At 43.2% G+C, this 6982-nt stretch overlaps 1 protein-coding gene across 1 annotated transcript in view; it reads right to left on the bottom strand.

Annotated features, from left to right (window-relative positions):
• PTPN11 (protein tyrosine phosphatase, non-receptor type 11) overlaps positions 1-6982 on the bottom strand; it is a 103439-nt gene that overhangs the window by 90928 nt on the left and 5529 nt on the right. The gene's annotated exons all lie outside the window — the stretch shown is intronic.

Genomic DNA, 6982 nt, shown 5'->3' with positions numbered 1-6982 from the left:
TTCTCCTGCCTCAGCCTCCTGAGTAGCTGGGATTACAGGCACCCGCCACCACACCCAGCTAATTTTTTTGTATGTTTTTAGTAGAGATAGAGTTTTACCATGTTGGCCAAGCTGGCCTCAAACTCCTGACTTCAGACAATCCGCCCACCTCGGCCTCCCAAAGTGCTGGGATTACAGACCAGAGCCACCGCGCCCAGCCCATTATATTCTTATGGGACCACCATTATGTATGCCGTCCATCATCAACTGAACCATCATTATGTGGCACATGACTATATGTAATTTTTTTATTTTGACAAATATTGTCAGACCACCCTCAAAATAAGGTACTGGTCTGGATGGGCATACAGTGTGAAATCTGCTGTTTTCCCTCACTTGTGCCAATACTGCGTATATTACCAGACTCTTTCATCTTTGTCTATCTGATTAATGGAAAATGGTGCCATGTTAGTTTGCATTTCTTTGTAAGACTCAACACTTTTTCATGTTTTCAGACCACTTGTTTTTCCTTTTCTATGAGTTGTCAGTTTGTCGTTGCTCATTTCCTATTAGATTTTTTTCTTATTGATTTGTAGCTCTTGATATAACTAGAATATTACCCTTTACTGTAGGTGTTGCAAATATTTGTCTCCGTTTTTTTTTTTTGTCCCCCTTTTTAGTCTGTGGTATTTTTTTTTCCTACAGAGGTTCATGTTGGCATGGTTAAATTTATCAGATTTTTCCATTATGATTTCTGGGTTTCTTGCCATGCTTAGAAACTGTCTTAATTCACAGCAATGTTATGTGGTAGAAATTAATTAATACATGCAAAATGCTTAGCACAGAACCCACCCTTGGAGTTTCACCTTTGGAACTAGAAATTTAGATGTTATCCGGAAGAAAACATTCAGAATAAAGTCACAGATCTTAACAGGACCCTGCACAGCATGGCCCCTGGTTGACTCTGGTTCTCTGATCACGTCTCCGATTTCCTCCAATTGCCACATGTGACTTCTACATGTGCTTTTCCCTCTGGTGGTCCCACACTCAGATCCCCCATCCTACCTTCTCAGTAAACCCCCTGCTTTTCAGGGGTGATACTCAACATAGCAACATAGCATCTAATCACACGTTTCTACAGCCACCAGGTTGAAGGCTAGACTGGCAGTTCCATGAGGGTAAAGGACATGTCTATTTCTTTTATTGTTTTTTAGAGATAAGGTCTCGTTCTGCCCCCAGGCTGGAGCGCAGTGGCGTGATCATGGCTCACTGCAGCTCCAACTCCTGGGCTCAAGCAATCCTCCCACCTCAGCCTCCCAAGTAGGAACATGTCCATTTCTTCACCACTGTACCCGCAGCCCCTAGCAAATGGTTAATACAGAGCAGTTCCTTACTAAACATTTGCGGCCAGAAGGGAAGGAAGAGCAATCTTGGGGTGAGCCCCACCACTACTCTCTCCTACATCCACACAGGTTCATATCTGTGACCTGGGTGATGTCAACAGGAGGCTGTCAAGGATGACTCCAACTTCCACGTACTCAAGAGGAAGAGGCAGAAAGTAGCTGACAAAGCCCTCTTCAAACTGGTCCCACCAGCTCTTTATGTGGCAAAAAGATGGTCATTGTTTTTAATACACAGTCTCTTCTCACCCAATTGGTGGTGATGACAAGGATATTTTTCCCTATCTGTATGCTACTGTAGTCATTTTAATAAGAATTTGCAAAGTAAATGTCTAGAGCACCTATGCATATGAGCCAAAAACTTGCCCCAAAGCCTCCCCATGCATTTGGAAACACCAAATGTTGATATCTGAAACTAACTTGCAGTCTGGGTAACAAAGACCTCATCTCCAGAAAAAAAAAAAAAAAAAAAATTTTAATTAGCTGGGTGATGGCACATGCCTATAGTCATAGCTACTCTAAAGGCTGAGGCAGAGGCCAAAGGTTTGAGACCAGCCTGGGCAACATAGTGAGACCTCGTCTCTAGAAAAAAAAAAAATGTTTTTTAATTACCCAGGCATGGTGGCCCACACCTGTGGTCCCATTTACTTTAGAGGCTGAGATGGGAGGATTGCTTGAGCCCAAGCATCTGAGGCTGCAGTGAACCATGACTGTGCCATTACACTCCAGTCTGGGTGATAGACCAAGACCCTGTCTCAAGATAAAAATAAAACAACAACAAAGCTATATGAATCACAAAATAAAAAAGATGATTTATCCATACTTATATTGTTACAAACACTAATTTTTCCACAATTATGAACTGGCTCTGATAATAAGAAAAAAGCAATATATGGCCAGGCATGGTGGCTCACACCTTTAATCCCAGCACTTTGGGAGGCTGAGGCAGGCAGATCACCTGAAGTCAGGAATTCAAGACCAGCCTGACCAACATGGTGAAACCCCGTCTCTACTAAAAATGCAAAAATTAGCTGGGTGTGGTGGCATGCAACTGTAATCCCAGCTACTTGAGAGGCTGAGGCACACGAATCACTTGAACTCAGGAGACAGAGGTTGCAGTGAGCTGAGATGGTGCCACTGCACTCCAGCCTGGGCAACACAGCAAGATTCTGTCTCAAAAAAGAAAAATGTAATATGTTGGCTATGATACATTACAGCTGGTTAAAATTACAGCTATACTTACTGAATGTTTGTCACGTGCCTGTGTGCAAAGCCGACTTGAGAAATCAAACTTTTCCCTACTACGTTCTGCTATTTATTTCTAAAAATTTCTTTTTTTAAATACCCTTGTTCTTGCTCTCATCTCATATTTCTAAAAATTTCTTTTTTGTTGTTGTTATTTTTTTTTTGAGACGGAGTCTCGCTCTGGCACCCAGGCTGGAGCACAGTAGCACAATCTCAGCTCACTGCAACCTCCACTCCCGGGTTCAAGCGTTCTCCTGCCTCAGCCTCCCAAGTAGCTGGAATTACAGGCATGTACCACCATACCCAGCTAATCTTTCTGTAATTTCAGTAGAGACAGAGTTTCACCATGTTGGCCATGGTCTCAAACTCCTGACCTCAAGTGATCTGCCCGCCTCGGCCTCCCAAAGTGCTGGGATTACAGGAGGCATGAGCCACTGCACCTGGCCCACCCTGTCTCTTAAAAAAAAAAAAAAGTAGGCCGGGCGCGGTGGCTCAAGCCTGTAATCCCAGCACTTTGGGAGGCCGAGACGGGTGGATCACGAGGTCAGGAGTTCGAGACCATCCTGGCTAACACGGTGAAACCCCGTCTCTACTAAAAATACAAAAAAACTAGCGGGGCGAGGTGGCGGGCGCCTGTAGTCCCAGCTACTCGGGAGGCTGAGGCAGGAGAATGGCAGAAACCCGGGAGGCGGAGCTTGCAGTGAGCTGAGATCCGGCCACTGCACTCCAGCCTGGGCGACAGAGCGAGACTCCGTCTCAAAAAAAAAAAAAAAAAAAAAAAATAGTTTCAACTGCCAAAGGTGAAACTAGGTAAACACCACCTACATCCATCAGCTAGATCAGCAACAGAAGATAAGGTAGGTGGTCTTCTCCTTTACCCTTTTATTAAATAAACTGTATTGTTTCATTTACAATTTATAATTACGCTATCCTGTTATTAAGAACAAACAGATGAGAATAGTATTTTCAGGGAAACTTAGTAACCAGTATTTAGCACAGAGGCTGGAGACAGTAAGGACTTAATAAACATTAGTTTTCACTATTATCATCATTATTATTATTAGTGGATGTTATGCAGGATAGATACTTCTCATGCATAATTTTGTTAGTTTCACATAGGCAATTGTGACATGTATATCATTTAAGTTAACACTGCTTTTTCATATACTTCTCCATGGCTCTGGAACTGTCTCTACATTATTTCAAGCAATAGTTAGAGGCTGGACACGGTGGCTCACACTTGTAATTCCTGTCTGTAAGAGTTTACATTTCTCAGCAACAAAAAGAGAAAAAAAAAAGTTTTGGCCAAGTGTGGTGGCTCACGCCTGTAATCCCTTTGGGAGGCCAAGGCAGGTAGATCACCTGAAGTCATGAGTTCAAGACCAGCCTGACCAAGGTGGCGAAACCCCATCTCTACTAAAAATACAAAAATTACCCAGGTGTGGTGGCGCATGCCTGTAATCCCAGCTACTCGGGAGGCTGAAGCAGGAGAATCATGTTAATCAGCGGGGCAAGGGTTGCAGTGAGGCAAGACGGTGCCACAGCACTCTAGCCTGCCCTACAAGAGTGAAACTCTGTATCAAAAAAAAAAAAAAGAGTTTACAAACCTGAACTATTTGCCAGGAAATCACACCCGAAATCTGAATGCAGATCTGCAAAGGCTCGGGACTTATGTCACGTGAGTTTTTAAAAAAGATGCTGATGAAACAAAAAGAAAATACAACGATGCTGAATATTTTATCTATGCATCCCCCTCCCCCAGTGATGTGGGGAAACAGTCAAGCTGGCCAGTAATTTCAGGAACTTCATCTCAAGGCTGCTATACTGAGAAAGGAGGTTTAGATTGGGGGGGCGGGGGCGGCCCACACCTGTAATCCCAGCACTTGGGGAGAATCGCTTGAGCCCAGGAGTTCAGACCTCATCTCTACAAAAAATCAAAAAAATTAGCCGAATGTGGTGGTGCACGCCTGCAGTTCTAGCTACTCAGGAGGCTGAGGAGAGTGTATCCCTTGAGCCCAGGAGGTTGAGGCTACAGTAAGCTATGATTGCAACATCACCCTCTAACCTGGGTGACAGAATGAGACCTTGTCTCAAAAAAAAGAGGGGTGAAATTTAAACTAGGGATCCAAAGTCTAATTTCAGGGTGGGAGCACTTTGAGGGATGAGAAATTACTTAATGGGTATAATTTACATTATTCAGGTGATGGTTACACCAAAAGCCCAGACTTCAATGCTGGACAATAGATTCACGTAAAAAAACTGCATTTGTAACCTTTAAATGTATAAAGTCTAATTTCAGTTTCTTGTATGCATATAAATTTATATCTTTTTTACCTACTACTCCAGAAAAATTATTATATTTGTTCTTGGGGAGTAAGTTTATAGTTTGTTACTTTCTACAGATTACAAGAATATTCCTCATTTCTAATCTAATTAATTAAATTTTAATATCCTACAGTAAGAGAGTAAGTTATGCAGAAAAAAAAAGGGGTCAATAGGGACAAGCATTAGAAGTAAAAGGCTACAAAAAAGTTAAATTATTGAAAAGTGTTCTAATGCATGCTACACTGTATTTCATTTAACTAGCCCCCCATTGATGAACATATCAGCTGTCTCCAATATTTTGCCATCACCAACACTAATGCAATAAATATCCTACTGAATGTAAAAATTTTTTTGAAGTTGTTAGGCAGGGCGCAGTGGCTCACGTCTGTAATCTCCAGCACTTTGGAGGCCAAGGCGGGTGGATTGCCTGAGCTCAGGAGTTTGAGACCAGCCTGGGCAACATGGCAAAACCCCACCTCTACACATACACACACACACACACACAATTAGCCAGACATGGTGGCATGTGCCTGTAGTCCCAGCCACTTGGGAGACTGAGGTGGGAGAATCGCTTGAGCCTGGCAGGCAGAGGTTGCAGTGAGCTGAGGTCGTAAGCCTGGGTGACAGAGTAAGACCCCATCTCAAAAAAAACAAACAAAAAAAATTTGTTAAAGCAGCTTTTTATGTTTTTTTTTTTTAAGCAGCTTTTTCATGGTAGTGCATAGCTATGTCTTTATAAATCACTATTTTCTCATGGAGTTTCATTGGTCAGCATCTCTGCTTTGATGACAAGGCAGTAAACAAAAACTACCTCCAAAAAAGACTTTCCACAAACTACTTCTACCCAAGTTCAAAGCCTCTCTCATCACTTGTCTCATCTCCCTGAATCTACTCCTGCCTCCTACAATCCTTCCTTCACAGCAGCCAGAGAAATATTTTAAAATAGATCAGCTCATGCCACTCCCCTGATCACATCCTTCTATGATTTTGCATTGCTCTAAAAATACAATCTGCACTCCTCTCCATGGTCCACATGACACTAAAGACATTAAGAATCCCTGTGTGGTCTGCTCCCACCTACCTCCCATCTTCCCAGCCTCACAGCTCCCACATGTGCTCTCTCCCAGTCTTCAATCATGCCAAGATCTTCTCCCATTTCAGCACTTTTGCATGTGCTGTTTCCTAAAACCTGGAATACTCAATGCCTAGCACGGTACCTGGCACAGAGTTACCCCATGATAAATAGTTCTTCAATGGATGGATAGATGTTCCATTAGAGTGGGCCAGTGAGATGATAAAAACTTGAACCATTATCTTTAAAATAGACATTGTAAAGGCCAGGTACAGTGGTTCACATCTGTAATGCTAGCACTCTGGAAGGCCAAGGCAGGCAGACAGCTTGAGCCCAGGAGTTTGAGACCAGCCTGGGCAACATAGCAAGACCCTATTTCTACAAAAGAAATAGAAAAATTGGACAAGTTTGATGCCACATGCCTGTAGTCAGTCCCAGCTACTCAGGAGGCTGAGATGGGAGGATCACTTGAGCCCAGGAGGTCGAGGCTGCAGTGAACCAAGATTATGCCACTGCACTCTCCAGGCTGGGCAACAGGGTAAGACCCTGTCTCAAAAAAAAAAAAAAAAACAAAGACATTGTGTATGTGTATATACATATGTAGACAGATATACACATTACAGAAACACATACAATGTGTCTTTGTGTTTATATGAGTATACAAATATACATATATACACATACATTCTTTTTTTTTTTTATTGAGACGGAGTCTCACTCTGTCACCCAGGCTGGAGCGCAATGGCCAGATCTCAGCTCACTGCAAGCTCCGCCTCCTGGGTTTACGCCATTCTCCTGCCTCAGCCTCCCGAGGAGCTGGGACTACAGGTGCCCGCCACCTCGCCCGGCTAGTGTTTTGTATTCTTTAGTAGAGACGGGGTTTCACTGTGTTAGCCAGGATGGTCTCGATCTCCTGACCTTGTGATTCGCCCATCTCGGCCTCCCAAAGTGCTGGGATTAC

Source organism: Colobus angolensis, unplaced genomic scaffold (genome assembly GCF_000951035.1).
Source record: "Colobus angolensis palliatus isolate OR3802 unplaced genomic scaffold, Cang.pa_1.0 Scaffold79, whole genome shotgun sequence".
NCBI lineage: Eukaryota > Metazoa > Chordata > Mammalia > Primates > Cercopithecidae > Colobus > Colobus angolensis.
The sequence above is the reverse complement of the archived record's forward strand: the minus strand, read 5'-3'. Positions and strand labels throughout refer to the sequence as shown.